General features: G+C 46.0%; 1 protein-coding gene across 1 annotated transcript in view; it reads right to left on the bottom strand.

The window, feature by feature from the left end:
- Window positions 1-20,202, bottom strand: part of TMEM178B (transmembrane protein 178B) — a 358,912-nt gene that overhangs the window by 219,647 nt on the left and 119,063 nt on the right. The window lies entirely within an intron of this gene.

The following is a 20,202-nucleotide window of genomic DNA, read 5'->3' as shown; positions in this document are numbered from 1 at the left end:
CCGCAGCTCCAATCAGCTTCTCTCGTGCTCAGCCAGTTCAACTCTTGCCGGTGATTGAACAGAGAAAAATCTCTCTTGTGTTCTTCTGTTTGCTCTCATTAGAAAACCAAACAGAAGGCAAGCTTAGGGAACATCACACACCTAGGACCTGGAAGGCTGAGCTAGATCCAGGACGGCCTGAAGCAGCAGAAAAACAATGTGTGCGTAGGGGAGAATGGAAGCTTCCAAGGGCAACGACCACACCCATCCTGCTCAGAGTGGCTCTCCAGACTTTGAAAGCCACCCAACAATTTCTTAACGCTCAGTAAAGAAGTGTAAAGAGAAGGAGGACCTTCTCCATCATGGGCCCCGAGGAAGTGTGGGGACTGAAATACATAGACAACCGACTTGGCATTAACCTCAGGGGGTTTAGAGGGTTTTTTGAGTTTTGGTTTTGCTAACCATTTTTTTTTTTTTTAATCCTTGGCTAGCCTGTGCATCACAAACACACTTTGAGTACTTCTTAAATTTTTTTAAATCTTTATTTATTTTTGAGAGAGAGAGAGAGAGAGAGAATGAGAATGAGCAGGGGAGGGGCAGAGAGAGAGGGAGACACAAAATCCGAGGCAGACTCCAGGCTCCAAGCTGGTAACACAGAGCCCGACACGGGGCTCAAACCCACAAACCGCAAGATCATGACCTGAGCCAAAATCAGACACTCAACCAACTGAGCCACCCAGACGCCCCACACACTTTGAGCATTTTATCCTCAACATCCTTAACTTTCTCTGGGCCTCCTCATTACTAAAATGATAAAGTTTGATTAGATGAGCTCAGATGTCACCACTATCTATAAAACTCCACGATGAGATTAATAAGTTAAAAATGAATGCTTTTACTGATGGTTATAAATTCCATTCTGTCTACATATGGGCTGAGAGTACATCGCATAATTTACATCTGACTGTACTTTACTGGAAACTAAAGTTCAAAAGGGAATAAGAACCATGAGTAGCTTTTTCTAGTCTACTGTGGACGCTGCCACGCGGGCACAGAAACCATCCTTCAAGCCAGCATTCTACGCCAACCAAGAAACCGTTATTAACATATTTCTGACCACAATAAATCAGAAAGCTTTAGCCAAGGATTCTGCATTTGGTAGAAGTTATTCCCAGCTTCATGAGAAATCAACCACAGATGAAGACGTGCAACTAGAAATCCATTTGGCACAGAAACACTCCAGGATAGTCTAACCAGCATTATTGTAATAATTAATATTAATACATAATTAATGTAAATATTAAAATGAAAATTGGTAAGCCTTCTTTTATACAGTCTTGGAACGGGGTGGCATGTGTTCAGGGAGTGCCAACTCATTTGAATATTTGCCTAATTAGGAAGGTAAATCTGTTGCTCCTGCTGCCAGAAATCACACCATGCATTTCAAAGCCAAATATAAATGCCTTTTGCATCACCCACTGTTCTGGATTATTCACCTCCCACGTCTGTCCCTCCAGTAGCAGAGACAAAGCAGAACTGACCACACGGTCTCTTCTCGGTCTGTCCTCTGCTCTCTCACCGGGGCTCGGCTCTGCCATACAGAACCGAGTGCAGATGGCACACATATTTTGAGGGCAGAGGGTAGGAGATGACACGAAGAACAAAAGGGTTTTATTAGCTCAAGTGTGGGGAAATATAATGGTCATGCAAACCGCTGGACCAGGTTTTGTATCTCGAGGATGTGGTCCTAAGTGATCCTGATGGAAATGTCTCAAGGCTACACTGGACAAAGAAAACCCTGATGTTCCTGAGTTTTACCCCTCCTTCCTCTCTCCTCCCATCATAAAGCCTTGTGCATTCTCCGTTCTAGCCACATGGGACTCCCCACCGCCGCCCAGACATCTCACCAGCCTCCATGTCTCCAAGACTTTCCTCAAGCTGCTGCATGGGTCTAGAAAGTCTTTGTTTCCTATATCTGCCTGGGAAGTTCTAGACATTCCCCTCAAGGTCCTATTTGAATACTACCCCCACCTCCAAAACTCACCAGATCATCCCAACTTTATCCTGTGTGCCCTTTACTGAAGTAATTTATGTACAAATATACACACAGCATAAACTGTAACAGAGGACCGAGGCAGCATCTTATTCATATTTCAACCCCCACAATGCACGTTGCAGGCTTCATACAGAACTATGGGTCCACAAGAGGCAGGCTGCAGAAAGGGTTACTGCCCCTTGCTGCCATCTAGACCAGACATTTCTTAGGACCAGTGCTCCTCGGGAGACAAACACCCTATGCCCTGGGCGGGGGCGGGGGGACTGTTCCATCATTAGGTAGCACATAGGAATAATCTTCAGAGCTTGTTAAAATGCCAACTCCTAGACTCTGCTTATGATTTTGATTCAGTAGTTTGAACCGGCAAGGCAAGAATTTAGTGTGTTTTGGGGTTTTTTTGCAAGCCCACTCAGATGGGTCTGGTACTGGTGGCCCTGGGATCACAATTTGGAAATTCTGCCCTGGGGAATACTTCAGGTGGGAGACAAAGATGCACACGAAGCGAACTAAGACTCAAAGAAGTTGAACTAAGCTCTGCCAATTTGTCACAAAGGAGAAGTACTTTTCGGTGGAGAACTCACAGGGATACGTGTAACTCCCAACATCCTTTTGACCAGCAAAAGGTATTAAGTCAAAGTGTTCTGGGCTTGCCAAACACTGAGCTCCCTAGAAGTATCTGTGTGGCAAGAGGCTAAGACCCTTCCCTGACAGAACACATACCCAGGGGGACACGGGAATCCCAAAACCCACAAGTCAAACTTCCAACGTCTGTCTGTGCTGAGACACAGAGGAACCCCCGAGAAGGACCAGCCTGAAACGGAGCAAAAGCTATAGTGGACCATCACCTGGAGAAAGGTTTCCAGGGTTAATATGGAAAACAGGAAAACTTCTTCCTCAGAACGGAGTCTGCCCAGCTGAGAGCAATGTCAAATCTACCCGCCACAGTTCTGAGCCAACACCATCATGCTGTAGGCCAACGCTGCCCCCAACAATTTCACTCTCATGCTTTTCAACTTTTTAATTTTTTTTTAAGTTTTATTAATTTACTTTGAAAGAGAGCATGAGCACAGGAGGGGCAGAGAGAAGGAGAGAGAGAGAGAATGCCTCCGTGCTGTTGGCACAGAGCTTGATGCGACGCTTCAACTCACGAACCTTGATATCACGATCTGAGCAGAAATCAAGAGTCAGACACTTAACCAAATGAGCCACCCAGGTGCCCCTCAACTTTTTTTAATATGATTTGTTTATTTTTGAGGGGGGGTGGGGAGAGGGAGGGAGGGAGGGAGGGAGAGAGAGAGAGAGAGAGAGAGAGAGAGAATCCCAAGCAGGTTCTGAGCTGACAGCACAAACTGTGAGATCATGACCTGAGCCCAAACCAAGAGTCGGACGCTCAACCCACAGATCCACCCAGGTGCACCTCAACTTCTTTTAATTAATTAAATGCTCTTCATGCCTACTGTCTGCCAGACATCACACTAAATACTGGGATTAAAACATGAGTAAGACGTGATCCTTGCCCCAGAGTAGAGGCACTGCAGTAAACAACCGTAATGGAAAGTAAAAAGCGTGCTGAGAGCAATACATGCAGGAGGGTCACCCAACCCTGGACAGAGAGGAAGGCTGAGACCTCATCTCAGAATCGACGGACTCCTCGAGGATTACCGCATGCGAATCAACACTCTCTCCCTCCCTCTGCTCCAAGTTACCGAAGAACTCTCCAACCCAGGGAACGGACATCCTCTATTTCCCCCTGGTTCTAAGGGAGGGCAGCTTACGGCTGTACCCGGATGAACTCCCCAAATTTTCTCAACTAGGCCATGAAGTTCCCATGACCAGCTTCCTGCTTCCCAGGGTTTGGTGGATCCCCAAGGGCCTTGGAGAAAGAGGTTCAGGGCCCCTGCTGGGCCTACCCACTGTGAAAGGCAGACAGCTGGAGATCCATGACCACCACAGGGCTGGGGAAAGCTTCCCAGAAGGAGAAGGAAGAAGTGAAGTTATAAAAGGACCAAGTCGGGAAGTTGGTCCCTAAGTTTACACGAGTTAACTGGTGCTATGTTCCCACTCCTCCTTTTATTTTCACTAAGAATTAAGTTGAATGGAAAAGCAATGCTCACTAGAGCGTGTGGTCAGTGACCTGAAGCACCACTAGCCACCTGATGGTGGGAGACCAGCCGCTGTGTGCCTCCCACCCAATATATAGGGACTGAAAGGGCTCTTCCTGCCTCCTAGGAGCAGGCCTGGCTTCTGTCTCTAGAGGGGGAAGCTGCAGAAGAGGGAGGTACCAGGTCTCGTACCAAAAAAAAAAAAAAAAAAAAAAGGGAAGAAAGAAATGGCTGGTACTGGGTACAGAATTATTTCACTAAGCAAGTGTTTATTTATATGACACATCAGCAATTTGTTACATTCTGAGTAACTGCAATCACTGATTACATTAACGGATCACCTCTAGAAAAGAAATCTAATTATACTTTTGTACAAATTGCAAAATGTAGATAAATGTCAAACTTTCTTCGCAGCCCTTTTGTTCTCTTCTTGAGCTCAGAGTTAGAGCTGTGGGTCAGGCTGGCCAAATCGCTGCAAAGCAGCCACACACTTGAACGGGTGCTGTCCATTCATTCAACAAATACGCACTAAGCGCCTTGCCTTCTCTGTACGTACCAGCTCCGCTCCAGGCGCTGGAGATACCAGATGTGAACAAAACAAGGTTTCATTCCTCTTGGCATTTCCCCAAGTATCAACCGACTCCAAGAGCCATAAAATGCCAATGTTACCGAACCCATTTAAGCTACTGGACTTCATTTTCTGAGCACCCATTAGGGCTTTGTGCATCCAATCCAGAAGCTGTCAACCTCTTTAGCCCAGAGAAAGAAACACTAAAAGAGGAAGCAAAGGATTAAATCGGGGGTAGAGGGGGAGGGAGTGGCAGGTTGAAGGGGGTGGGGAGGGACCAGAAAAGGAGCCCTTGGCCAAGTGGCACACATACTGAAGGGATTAATTTGGACGGGAAAGAAGAAGAAAATAGGAAAGTAAAGACAAAGAAAATGAAGACAGAACTTGAAAAATGAGAAGCACAAATGGCTAATAACCATTCAACCCTTCTCATGATTGCAGAAATGAAATTTTCAAAAATGAGTGACTGTTTCTCATCAAATTAGAATATACTTGAATAAATAAAGAATTCTCAATCTAGGTAAACTCAGGTTAAGACCAAACCAGCTGGAATTTTCTGGAAAGCAATTTGGCATTACATATCAAGACCCTAAAAAAAAAAAAATACAGGCGTCTCTGGAGCCAATGATCCCTGTTTTGGTTTATCCTAAACAAATGATCAAAACTATTGTCAAAGATTTATGCACAAGGATGATCATTACAGTATTATCCTAACAGCCCCAGACCAGCAAAACATAAACATTTAACCATACAGGAAAGGTTAAGTAAATTACGCGTACTCATATGGTAGACTGTTATGCCATTAAAATTGAGCTTATAGCAAGTTTTGGTGACAAAAGGAAATGCTTATAACTATAAACCAAACTCAGGATACACAATTATACATAAACTATTATTTACATCATGGAAAGAAATGCTAAAGGATATTTGCACGACAGGCAATTCGTTGCTTGGTGGTGGAATTTTAGATGAGGTTTTCCTGCTCTCCTACACTTTTCTGTCAGATTTTTCTATTATATTTTATTTTGACCATCAGGAGAAATGAAATAAGTCGATGATAAAAAGATAAAATGGAAGGAGGGGAAACATTCATGTCATGAGGAAGAAAAAGGGACTGGGCAGGTGGTTACAGGGCAGGATTACGACAGAGATTTAAAGGATTCAGATGATGGGCAAATGCTTGCTGCCTAGAACGACCCTTGGGGACAAGCTCTGTTTCAGATTTCCTTTTTCCTTTCAAGATTAACCAGCATTAACTCTAGGTTTCGATCTGTGACAACTGTTAAATAAACTTGAGCTGAGTCCCTGGCACTTAAAAAGTCTCACTTGGTTCCCACCATTTTCAGCCTCCAAGTTGAATCCTAGCTGGTCCTACAGACGTGATACATTGAGCTATGAGAAAAAAATATATATATTTCAAAAGAACCACAGCCTTTGTCAAAATTATTTGAAAAAATCCTTCAGAGTGGCATCAAGTCCCACCCCCTTCCTGCCCACCCCCACCAAAAAAAAACATAGTAATGACTGTGACCAATTGGCTATAGATGCTTTCTCTGGAGATCCCATCTCACTGAAGGAGATGAATTAGGTAGTCCTGGAAAGCTTCTAGAAGAGGGCCCCATCTGTTCAGCACTTACCTTGTGCACAGTAAACTATAATTACTTAATGACGAGGCCGATGATAACGACTAAGTTGATCAATAGTGAGCATGGAGACAGCATTCCATTTCCATGTACCCCCAGGATGACTGTCAGGGGAATTCAGGAAAACAACTGCATATAAAGGGGACACCTGGCTATTCCTCCCCAACGTTCTTCATTCACCCATTGGCCATCACCACCCCCACCCCCACCCGTGGCAGCTCAGTTTCCCCAGAATGAGAGCTGAGGTTGTTTTAAGACTCTGTTGAAGTTTCTGGCAGCCGATACGGAGGGTGCCAATCACCTCCTCGCCAGTGTCGCCTGATCATGCAATTTTAATGGGCTCAACCTCAAGGAAGGAAAAAGGAGCCTGGGATCATGGTGAATTATTCACAGCTCCAGTTGGGCAAGGCAGAAGACCCCCATCTTCTGAGAGTAAGTAATACCTACTCATTGATTCCACCCTGCCTACGATCTCTAGGTGAGAAACCAGTGTTTAAAATTAAAAGATATGAGAAAATCTAACCATCTTCTTAAATCTGAGTTCATGAGTAATTAGTGAATTTGTGAATTGGGTTGCAGTTGACAATTCCATCCTCGACAATAATTTTGAAGAGCCTGGTACATTTAAATTTATTTAAATATAACAAATACATATGAAAACTAATTTTTATACATTCAAGACCCCCAAAGGGGTCTTGCTTAATACAAAGAATGAAAATGGTTGTTAGCCTTAAGACTACAAGGCCAAAGAGATAGGATTCATGCATTTATTAGATGCCAAAGTTGAATTAGCTTTTGAATGTAATGAGTATGCCTTATTTCCATGTATGGAAAGAGAAATGTAAGCTCCACAAAATACAGTTAATTCTTCCCTATGCTTCCAAGAATGCTCCCTTCCCCATTTTCCTTGCCCCTAGTTAGTGCTGATAAATGTTCATGGAGATAAAGACAGCTGCCATATTCTAATGGGGAATGAGTCAGAAACCAACTTGTTCAGACCTTTGCCACACACCTCAGAGTCTCACCCCTCCCCCGCAAGCACACCAACTCAACAGATAGCTTCAACTCCTTGTTTGATCAAGTCTCAGATCTCCACCACTGAGTCTATCCAGACCACGAGATATCAGGTCCGGACTACCACGGAAGTTTCCTCAGGGTCAGAAGCCACCCATCTCCATCCATCCCATACACATTGATAGATCACTTTCCTAAGGCATCCTCAAGTCCTATCGTTCACACCATGAGTTACATAAACTCTAGAAAGCCTCAGTTCCCTCAACTGTAAGACAGATAGAAAAGATACGCTCCTCATAGGACAGTTGGAATTCAAGTAAAAATAATGGCATACCAGGGCCATAGTACAGCTATGGGCCCATGTGAAGCATTCAACAAGGGTAGTAATTACACCAGAGTACAAGGTCTGTGAGGGGAGAAACCACCTTCTTTCATCTAGTGCCTAGAGTGGTTTCTGGAAATGGTAGGAACTCAAGTTTAATGAATGACATATTTTGGGGCCATTTCAAGTGCCACTATTCCCGACCCACTGTCCTGGGCTGAGATGGTCTTTTCCTCCTCTGAACACTGCTAATAGCATTTTGTTTGCCCACAACCCACGGCACCGGTGCTTGCTATCCTAGGTTGCCGTCACTGTTCTAGGTTCTCGAGTAGGTGGCAGGCCCCTCGAAGGCCTCTCTTTCGCTGCCCCATCGTGCATACCACAGGCCTTCAGTCAACACTGGGAATGAAGGTCCTGCCAGGTCATTCCAGGAACAAGCAAAGATGGCTCTTCATTAACCAGAGCTTCAAAGCTCTGACCAGGACTGTAAACACTCAGGAGCCAGGTCCTTCTCTTTCAACTTAATGAGGAAATGAAACAGAGTTAGTAATTTTTTTTTTTCTGCACATTTCTGTTAGCTCTGCCAAGCTAAACAGTAACTGGATTTCAGCCCTTAACCATAAATCAGAGGTCCCTTTTCTTGCTGATGTGAAATAATTTTTACTTCCAGGAAGTGAAAAGATCCCTTTGGGGTAGGAGCTGATGGCAAGGTGGGATGGGGGAGGGCACAGGCTGGGAGTCCACAATGCAACGCTAGGGTGACATACGGACAGAACCAGACTGGGGCAGCATAAGGGGGTGTGCTGGCTTCAAGTCGGCATTTCCCTTCAACTCAGGGCCTGAAGGAACACACCCTTCCTTCTGCTATACCCCCAAGAGGATGTGCCCTGAGCTCTGGGAGACAGCTTATGTACAGCTCCTTTTCCTGGTTTCCCTGGCAACTGTGCAGCATCCAGAAGCTCCAGGAGTGAGGTGGTGGGTCAGGTGGCGTGTGGAATACGAACGCTGATGTCATCCCATGTGGGGTCACCTCCACACCCACACCCTTGTTCAGCAGTCTCTCAGCCTCAGAAGGACACACACACACACACACACACACCTCTGACTGCTCATTTCTAATTTGGTGGTAGGTGCCCAAGCAAAGAGCCTCAGGGAAATCTTACATAATTAGTCTATTTTATCAACGCGAACTGAGAGGCAGGACCGAGACTGAATGATGCCAAGGCCAAGGATGCTTGCGGTCTCTCTGTTGGGTTCCTGGATTTAGATAAGCCTGCACAAGACTTACCATGGGGCATTAATTAATTGTGTATCAACAGCTGGTTATGGACTGAGAACAAGAGACCAAGGAGGAGTCTGTGCCTGCCACCCCATTGAGGGTGTCTGGTTCGGGGGACCCAGCCTGACATGCAGAAAGAAGAGAGGCAGTAAGACAATTCAGAGGCAAACCGCCCAGAAAGTAGAAAGACAGTCTCCAGCTTTGAAATGAGTTCCGTGCTAAATCCTCATTTGTAAGTCAGTTATTTAGAATTCAGAACCCATTTCCAGAGAAGTCATGTCTGTTATAAATGATTGGGTTTCTAGGCTAGTCCACAAAAGCCTATTTAACTCATAATGTAGATTAAATACTATACATTTAAAATGAAAAGCAATAGAAAAAAAAACTGTTGTGATACCAGTAATTAAATGGAAAAAAAAAAAACCAGAGGGGAAAATAAATAGCGTTCTTCATTTCTTTTGAACACTGGAGCTCTTGCGAGGAGGGGTAGCTAGCCTGGCGGCTCATGGGGAAGGGTCTTCACTTACTTTAGGTAATGGGGGGAGGGTGTCACTGATGGTAGAAAGCAGGAGAGGATGAAGTAGGGACGTCCTGTAGGATAATGAAATTAAGAAAACATACTTGGGAAAACAGAGGGGAGGAGAGAATGTGAGTAGACATGTCCAATAAAGGTAAGGGCTCCTTGGGGTGAGGAAAGGGCATGAATTTTGCAGCCAAAAAGGCCTGGGCTCTAGCTGCGCCTCTGTCTCTTATCCACTACAGCTGTGGGTGAGATGGTCCATTGGAGTCTCAGTTACCACATTGGCAACCTCAAAGAATCACTTCAAACACCTACACACCAGATACCATGTGCACTGCCCAGAACCCCCATCTTGGAAGGATTTATTGCCCCAGTTCTGAGAGGGCTATTGGCCTTCAGGGGTCAGCCCCTCTGGGGATTACTCAGAGAGCTGCAGGCCCAAAGCTACCCCTGTTATGGTAGCCCACATCCAAGAAGTAACTAGGGTGGGAAGATAAGACTTAGCCACCTCTACCCAATTCTGGAAAAACCGAAGGGCCATTTGTAGAACTAGAGCCCTGTTGGGAGGGAGGGGTCACTGGGCCTGCATTATAGCTTGACTTCTCCCTCTGTCAAACCCGGCTCTGTCCCCTTCCTTACCACAGAAATGGGCCCTAAGGGCACTCATTAATGAACCTCCTCCTGCAAAACTCCCATCTCAAAATCTTCCTAGGAAACCCAACCTGCAACAACCTGGCCCAGATTCGGCATGGGTAATGATGAGATCCTTTCCCTGCTACCTCTCTTTACCTGCACATGGTACAGACCAGCAGAAAAGCCTATGAACACCCCAATTAGCTCTGTGATTGGGGCTTCTGGGAGCCCAAGGGGAATGTGGCAAGTAAGGATCTGGGTGACCTGAGGGAATGTGCATTCCTATCCCCCTGAAAATGGCTGGGGCACACAGAAAACCTGTAAGGTTTTGTTTTTAACGTGTGAATGTTCATAATCAATAGTTTACAATTTACCTTGTCCAATATGGTAGCTGCCGGCCATGTGTGATAATTTAAGTTAAACAGACATTCAGTTGCTTAGTTGCACTACTCCTAATTTAAGAGCTCAACAGTCAGATGTGGCTTAAGACTAGCATATTGGGAAATGAAGATTTATAGATCACTTCCATCATTCCAGGAAATTCTACTGGATGGAGTGTTGGTTGGAATGTTGAATTACAAAGAATCTAAGAATGTTTTAATTGTAGTCTATACCAACCTTCCATGGGAGACTCCTAAGATAGATATGGAGACAGAGGGAAGCAAGACATGTAACACGTTATTTTTGGCTAAGACTTAGCTCCACTTCCTACCTTCTACACATAGAATTATAGTTTTACATGAGCAAGGCTGAATTCCATGGAGAACTACTTTAGGTAAGCCTGAATTACTCAGAACCAGGCAAGTCTCTTGGCCTACTATGACCTCCAAGCTCAAGTCAGAGTCCATATCAGCAAAAGTCAAAGAAGAATACAAGTGGCAGAGAACATCAGCCTCAAAGCCTAACTCCAGCAGGGGTCAGCTTCCAAAATAATATCAGAGGACCCAACATTTTAGCTCAGCCTGGTAACTCCATGACTAAGACAATAGCCAAAAGCATGTCCTTAAACCTGATCAATTTATGCACCCATTCTTCTTAGTCATGAACAGAGAAATGTGGGGATTGTTTGTCCCAGCAGCCAACACTGCCAATCATTAAATATGACTTGATGAGCAATGCCAGAGTCTTGGACTCAGAAGTGCTTCATAATGTCTCAGGTGATCCTACCTTACCTTCTCAGGTAAGGTAATGTCTCAGGTACTCCACCTTACCTTCACTTTGGATCTGGTTCTTGCCTTCTGCCCACTCCATGGACCTTATACTTCAGATCCTCACTGCTTCCCTAAAACCCCTGTTGTTAGGATTCAAGTTCCATCATCTTCCAATGGTCGTGGCTACAGAACACTTCTACCAATTCTCATGCCCATTCCTGACTCTCAAGGGGACTCAGGCCAGGCAGAACTAGAACTCAACTCTCACCCAACTGGTAGGTTATAAGCTATCTTCAAGGCCAACCTATCTCCCTGCAATTCTTGTTTCTCCTCGGTTGATAACACAGAATGGCAGAATCCATGACCACAGCCAGCACCACCCCATAGCCCATAATGGGCACTGAGTTGAAAATAAGGAGTTTATTTCCTCCAGAATAGGAATATCACACCTCCCCCTCAACCCTAACCACATCACTATCCTTTTTCTAGACCCTCCTCCTTGCCCAATATCCCCAACACTCTGGAAGTATCCACGTTGGGGATATATTTTTTTCACTTCAGACATAGAAAGGCATCTGATCACAGTACAGACTGAAAATTGTTGCCTCCCTGAGAGGCAGGGCTGGGCTACAACAGTCAGGAGAATCATTTCCATGCTCCCCTCAACAATTTCAGTACAAATGTACTCACAGTGTATTTATCTTCAGAGCTCTGAAAATGTTACTTCTTAGACACTTAGTATGTAAATCTTCTTTTAGAGACTCCTGTTACTGTCTAAACTACATTCTTATCGGACACAACTGATAAATTAGAGGGCTGCTTCTGCTACTGGTATCCCACTGAGGATCCCAAACATGGATGATTTTCTGCTCTGAAATTCCTTTCACAATATGCCACACTGTTGCCATTCAGCACATAATACTCTCAGCCACTTTCTACTCCCACACTGTGAACACCTGATGCTCCTATCACATACACCTGTGCAGACAGCAAACCTACAACAGATCCATTCACCCGCACAGCCTGTGTAGAGTTCATTAGAAAAGCCCCCAAGTCCACAAAATGCCATTTTAGAGCCTTTCCCCCACATCCTACGGGGATCTCAATGCCTGACACAACTCTGCATTCCAATAATAATAGCACCTAATGCTGCTTGGTATCAGACTTCCCAGAGTTACCGACTGATTTCACATGAATCATTTCATTTAATTTAAACTTTATAATAACTCTCAAGACAGGTATTATTACCTCTGTTTTACAGATGAGTGTACTGGGCTTAAAACACTTAAATAGTTTGCCCAGGGTCATATGCTTAAACAGTGACAGAGCTAGAACTCAATCCAGTGTCCCCGAGTTGCAGTGGAGCCTGAAGCTGGTTGCTGAAGCAAAGAGGACGTTGGAGATACAACAAAGAGGTTTTAGGTAGATGTCAGGAGGATGCTAATAACACATAATGCAGAAAGATGGACAAAGAAAATACACCTCACCTCTAGAAATAGATGACATACATACATAAAAAAAGAATGGGGCGCCTGGGTGGCTCAGTCAGTTAAGCATCCAACTCTTGGTCATGATCTCACAGTCTTGAGATTGGGCTCTGCGCTTGGTGTGAAGCCAGCTTGAGATTCTCTCTCTCCTTCTCCCTGTGCCCCTCTCCCCCACTCACATTCACACATTTACTCTAAATAAATAAGTAAATAAACAAACAAAGAAACAACCAAGCCAGCCAGCTTGAGATTCTTTCTCTCCTCCCACTGGCTCCTCTCCCCCACTCACATTCACACATGCTCTCTTATAATCAATCAACTAATGACAAGGAATACACAAATAGGTTACAAGTCCTGCTTCTGTAGGAGAGGTTATGCTAGATGCAATATTTCCTCTCCTGATTCCCATCCAGAGCCCACTCCTACTCTGTCCTTCCCTGAGCTTTCAATGACCACTGCAGCCCCACCCATGTCCCCAGACCAAGAGTTCCCAAACTTCAGAGATCCTAGTTCAATAGGCCTGGACTGGGACCCACAAATCCACATTCTAAGGAGTTCACAGATGATGGTCCATGGACCACATTTGAGTAGCACTGGTCTGGACTCTCATAGGACCTTTACCACAAAATACAGAACTTGATTACTTTTTCTGCTAAGCCATTCTGATGCCCAGATGCCTCTCACATACCCTCCTCATAGTCCTACCATCTTCAGAATCAGTCTCACCCCCAAAGCCCAGGACCAATCCTCATCACAGTTTGAGACTGCTGCTCTTACTAAAATTATCTCCTATCTTATTCAAGGCATGGTACCCCTGATCCGTGTATCCCAGATCTTAAAAGTGGGTTTTTCTCAACCACTATTCTCTATTTCTTAAATATTTTTTAAATGTTTATTTATTCTTGAGAGACAGAGAGAGAGAGACACACACACAGAGAGCTGAGCGGGGGAGGGACAAAGAGAGAGAGGGACACAGAATCCAAAGCAGGCTCCCGGCTCTGAGCTGTCAGCACAGAGCCCAATGCGGGAATCGAACTCACAAGCTGTGAGATCATGACCTAGTCAAAGTCGGACGCTTAACCAACTGAGCCACGCAGGCACCCCTGTTATTCTCTTATTCTAACTCACTAAAGCTCTAGATTTCCTATAGAAGTGGGACCTGTAGAAAGCATGTAGCCCTGAACCCCCAAAGTAGTACCCACTGTATTCATACCTACTGACCCACTGCCATAATGGCAAGTGTCTGCTGCTCAGACATACACACCTCATCCAACCCATATTCACTGTTGTTGAGCTATCCCTGCACACTGGAATACTCAGTTTTTGGTTTGGTTCCTCCCCCTCCCTTTTATAGCTTGCCTGGACAGTGAGCTCTGACAGTCTTGGCTGTTGGAAAGAAGAATCACAAGCCCTCAGGAGCTTTCTTTTCAGCACCTACAGCGAGGACAGCTCCCCCAAAGCAGGCAGATCCTAGATCCCCACATTCTCCTTGCTGTCAAAAACAGGCCATGCCTTCATGGGATGGTACTTGGGGCTTGGATTTTGCTTTTATGCCCTCTACAATGAAATCTTGCTGACTTAAGTGTGGAATCCGGGACCCATGATGTGTGCACGTCAGCAGCATCAGCCTGCACACTATGGGTAGTCAATAAACATTAAGCAACAAGCAGTCTGATCCCTTGCCAGCTTGGCACCTGGAAATATATCATCCAATTTGGAAAGCAGAATACCTTTTAATATCCCCTCCAGCACCTAACATGGGCCTTCTCGAAGAACAGGTACTCCATGAATATTGAATGAGTAAATGAACGAGTGGACGAGGTGAAGTCAGTGGGGTGGCGCCCAGATCTCCTTTGTGGTGTCCCTATCACTATGCTCGGCCGGAAGAAAACAACTTCCAGTCAGCAGAAGCTGAGAGAATGCCTCTAGGCCAGACTTCCAACTAATTCCCAGCACAAACTTGAACCTGTACATTCGGATGAATTGTGGTTGAAAACCGCAATTACACCAGCAGAAGGGTTCTCAGATTTGTTTCACTATATGGATCATTGGCCCATCTTTAACAGAAAGGTTTGTACCTTACTCTACCCCACCTTTTACTCCAGGCTTCCTTCCTTCCTTCCTCCCTCCTAAAGCCACAGCGAAATAAACCCTCACCTTGTCCGCTCCATTCCCGTCTGACCCTCAGCCAGGCCAGCCATCTAACCAGATGGGATTGACAGCTGTAGATGCATCGTGATTTTAAGTATCTCCATACTACTTTTAACCACCTCACTGTTTCCTTTGGGTTAGGTTGTATGAAAAATAAAAATGCTATCTAGAAAAGTAATCCAAGAAAACATGAACACCTTAGCACAAACAAGTTCATCAAATTTTTGACAGGCAGGGGGAGGCTGTGAAGAAAAGGTGGGTTCTGGCAGGAGTTACGAGGGCAAGGGCAGGTATCAGTGCAAGATCACATGAAGGGGTTTGTGTTCTCTGCCTGGCTTGCTGCGGAAAAATCACTGGAGCTCTGGGGGGTGCGGGGGGGGGGGGGGACAGGCACGGAGCAGCCTGTGGGTATCCTCAAAAATTTACAACATCCTCTGCAAGGGCTAGGAGGGGCAGGGAGGCAAAGATGGTTTGCAAAAAGCAAAGACTTTAGAATACCAAGTGACATACGGTGATGCCCTGATGATTAAGTTTCTGTACGAACAAGCCTTCACGATGCTGGGGATGGTTTCTTGCTAGTCATGACCCCCATGGATGCCAGTCTTGCAAGCAAAAGGCAGCTCACAACAGACTGCACACAGTAAGAGCCTCACACTGGCTGGGCTCAGATGTGGATGCAGGGGAAGGAAAATGGCTGACGCTGCAGGGGACCTAAGCTTCCAACGTCTGGGATGTTTACCTCATTAGGCTGTTTTACATAACACCAGCCAAAAACAGAAAGGAAGTAATAGCTGGAGGGAGTCCGCTGGAGTTCAGACCTGGATTCTAAGTCTCAGATTCCTCCAAGGCCAAGGTGAGACCTCTAGGCAGCCCATTTCTCCCTAGCTTGGTTACTTTGTCTGCAAAGGAGCCAGTACAATGCAGACTGAGCTCCTAGGAGGAAACCTTGAGCCACTCTCTGAGGGGCATTGCAGCAGATGTGAATAAAGACGTAGTTGTCATTGTTATAATTACCATTGTTTTATTTTTAACCCAAACCCCTTGGTCTACGACATTGATCGTGTGACCAGGGATGGCTGGGAAAGGAGGGACCAGACATCCAGGGAACTCCTGAGCTTGGAGCCCAGAAGCCTGAATGGGAGGAAAGTCCAGAGGGTAGATGAACAAGCTGGTCCAGGAGCTGCCAGGGCAGTCCACTGGGAAAGGAAAAGCCAAGTGCCATCAGGCAAGGAGCCAGCCTAAGTCCAAGTCCAGAAGGCTGAGGCCAGCAGGGAAGAGCAAGAAGCAGCCTAGGGAACAAGAGGTGGGCATAACCTGGGGATGATAAGAGGGAGTCAAGCAGCAGGCAGCAGGGAGACTAGGGTCCGGGGGCAGGATGCACTAATTATGGCAAGAGGAGAGGGTGTAGAAGAGGCAAGAGGAGGGATCAGGTAGGGCTTGGCCAAGCAGACTTAAAGGCTCTGCCCTGAGATCCACGCCAGAGCAGCAGGACAGACTGAGCTTCTCACCATATACCAGCCTGGGTTGAGGTTGGCCCTGCAAAACCGAGCTAGGCTACAGGCCCCCCGACCCCACCCCATCCCCCCACCATGGGCAGCCTTGGAGACAGGAAGCCAGGTGTGTCACTCAAGGGTCTACATTGGACAAGACACTTGTGTATTTGTATTTCTTCTCCCCTTCAGCACATCCACTGAAATGTCCTTGCTCCTTTACAGTCTCAGGCTCCATCTCTGTCCGTCCATCTCCCTCCCCTATGGCCCTTCCTTCCTCTCCCTCCCTCCCTCCCTCCCTCTTTAACTACAGATCTTATTTCTCCCGATCCCACTCTGCAGAGCTACCGTGTGAGCGTGTTCGTGTGTTGTTGAAGGAGCATCCTCAGGAGGATGGGGGAGCGGTGATGTCGGAGATCATTCTTCCTTCTCTTTCCCTCCCTGGCCAGCTGGAAATGTGCCGTGTGACCATCCGATCTAATTAACTGAACTTTCAGACTTGACAGAAGGAGGCTTTAAAAAATAAAAAAAAAAAAAAAAAAACTCTAGCTTTCTTGGCTCTTAGCCTCTTGAGAGATAAGGGAAGGGATCTGATTGCAGGGAAGTGGAGTCCCAGCTCCCTGATTCCGGCTGCCAGGGGCAATCAACTGTGAGCTGAAAGCTCCATCTTGAAAACACCGAGTGGAATGAAAAACCCCGAGCACACGAGAACAGAGACTCAGGAGTCCTAGGGCCCAGACTGGGTGGGAAACTCAGCAGCAGCAAAGCAGAGATCAGAGGGGAAGAAAGGGTCACCCTTCTCACAACTTCTGCTGGACACCTGCCCTGCATCACCCAGGCAGGCTCCTCCTTCGTGCCACCCGCCGGCCTCCCCGGGGTCGCCTGGTGCAGCTCCACCCTGTGCCAGCTCCTTCTTGCAGAAGCACTGATGTCTCAGTGACATCTTCCCAGACCCTGCTCCCTCAGCCTCCTGGCTCTCAGGGCCCTATCATGGGCCACCCAGGGTCCCCCCCCCCCCCCGCCACCTCCCCTTGCCCTGCCAATGGCCACGTGCAGGCCTCCAGCTAGGCCACGAGGGCATGCCAAAGGGACACCAGTGGCACATAGAGCAAAGGCAAAGCCACTTGGGATGGCTTCAGGGGCCCCTGGAGGCTGCAGGACACATAATTCTCCTGACAAGGGCTCTAATCTGAGACTCAACTGCGGAGCACGAAAAGCCTGTGGGGACATTTTCTAGTGAGAAGAGGAAGCAGTGCTCTTTAAGGTGCCAGTCTGCCTTCCCTGACCACTGCTAATCTGATTTTGTCATATTCAAAACATAAAACCAGACAAAGTATCCGGAGAGTGGCAATGCCAACCTCGTCTCCTGCAGCCACTGTTCCCATCCTCATTGGCCCGGCGACATTTGCTGTCCTGCTGCAGCCCTTGAGGGGGGTGGGGGCAGGAGGACCTGGATCAGAAGTGTAGTGTACCCAGGGTGCATGGGGGCTGGACAATCGCCGCTCGGTGTCACTGGAACCTAATGGGAGGGCAGCCGGTAGATGGGAGGGCAAGTGGGCTGCCCCAGGCGGACTGTCAGGCCTGGGCAGAGTAAGGGGACAGTCCCAATTCCGGAAGGAGTTCTGCCTTCTCCTGGGGAGGTCCGACCAGGGTGGGAAGGTGGCCAGGGCAGAAAGGACAAGCACACACAGTACCTCACCACTGGAACCTCAGAGACCACCACCCCAAACACACACACACACACACACACACACACACACACACACACACACACACACACACTGGACTCTGACCCTTATTCCCCACAGTGGCTATTATCTCTTTATGCTTGGATTTATAAGCCTAGTGACCTACAAATAATTTTATTCTTTCACCTACTATTCACTTGACCATGAAGTCAATGAGCTCTCAGCCAAACAGTTAAGCCTGCCACTACTGGGGTTCACTCTTCAAAAACCACAGCACAGTTTTAAGCCAAATTGTGCTTGTCCTATTTGAAAAAAAAAAATTCCCCACATCAGTGGGTGATAACCACATGCAAATTTCTAATGAAAAATGCATAACCCCAGTTTAACCAAAGTCCAAAATATTTTCCAGTTGTTTCAGAAAAAAGAAATTTAATTTCTCGCCTTTGTCAAATACTACTACTGAGAAAAGTTATAGAAAGTAAGATATTTTTGTCAAATTTCAAAATGATAACCAACCTAGTATCAAATGAAATTATTTTATCCCATTTGCAGTATTAAAGAGTACAGAACTCTCTAATAAGAAATCAGAGTCTGATTTTTTTTTTAAATTTCCAAAGCTTGATCGTACGGGTTTGCAAGTCTTTGTAGTTTCTACTTTATTTCAAAGGGGGCTTGTGAGCCCTTTTCCCACCTCGTATCAATACCTGACTTTTGAAGATTAAAACTGACATTAACTACCCTTCCCCATTATGCCAGCATTGCCAATTATACTTAGCACCAACTTCAGATGTTACATCTGAACTAAAAACGGCCCTGGCTAAAAATAGCCGTCATCGGTGACAGGAATGGCCAGTGTTCTCTGCCTGCTTAATAACAGCCCATTAGGCTACCGTGTGAAACAGGCAGATGAATCCCTCACCAAAGAGGATCTCCCGCTTCACCCACCATGGGATGCCAAAAACTGCTGCCTATCAGTTGCTGAGATAGCTTTCATCGGTTAAAAATAGATCTGTTCACAAGCATGAGCTGCACACTACATTTGCAGAACCCAACGGCACCACACAGTTTTGGAACAAGGACCCCAGAGACACTGGACTCAGAGAAGATTCCACAAACCATAGCATTAGCCTCCTCTCCCCATCTTTGCCAACACTATGGGACAATTTCGGCGATGCTGCGATAGATAATCTATTTGAAATCTATCTACCGTGTGCAGCCAATAGCATCCTTATGGGTTTCCCTCAAAATGCCTCCATGCAATTTACACGAAAATATTCTCCTTCTTGCTGAAAAACTACCCTAATTGCTTAAAACAATTATACTGTATTGTAATTATCACACTACCTTGTAATTATTTGCTTTGTGAATGTGTCTCTCCCCCTCCCCCGCCTTTCTCCACCTCCAGATGTGAGCTCTTTGGAAGAGTTCCCTGTGGCCTCAGTATCCACTATGTGCCTGGTACATCGAAAAACTCAGTAACCTGGGTTGAATGAGTAAATATGAACCGAAGCTTTGCCAAGCACTCTTCCTTCTCTGATTCTGTTATGACCCCATAACTTAAGTGATATTTAAGTGGTTATTCAACAAGGCTTATCACGAATCTTGAACATCTACTATGGGCTTCTGTTACAGCAGACCAAGGCAAAGCAATCATTTTAGTCATTTATGTATTTGACCCCATAAATATCTACCTCCAAAAATGAAATTAACAACCCTGGTTATGAGTATCTCTAAGGCAAATCTCACATTAAAATTAAGGAAGTATGTGATTTGCCTACCTCAATATCTAGTACATGGGAATGCACTTGGAACATGAGCTCTGTCCCCATGCTCTGGTTAGTATCTCTAGTAATGTCAAAGCCTGAAGGCAACGATTTGTTAAGGCCTTCTCAGCCACTGATACCTTCCCTATCATTTCAGGCCAGTGGCAGTAATAATCATCCAGACACCTGGTCACAATCTTCCCCTTCCTTCCCTCCCCCCCTCCAAAACCAATGAATCATTGCTCTGGTTTCATTTTACTTGCCTCTCCCACCTCCCTATGGTTGTTTGATTAAAGCCAAACTAACAAGTGGAATATGCCCAGTGGAACCCATGCATGCGAAAAATAACTGGGCGA

This window comes from Panthera leo, chromosome A2, assembly GCF_018350215.1.
Source record: "Panthera leo isolate Ple1 chromosome A2, P.leo_Ple1_pat1.1, whole genome shotgun sequence".
Taxonomy (NCBI): Eukaryota; Metazoa; Chordata; class Mammalia; order Carnivora; family Felidae; genus Panthera; species Panthera leo.
Note: the sequence above shows the minus strand (reverse complement) of the source record. Positions and strands in the feature narration are given on the sequence as shown.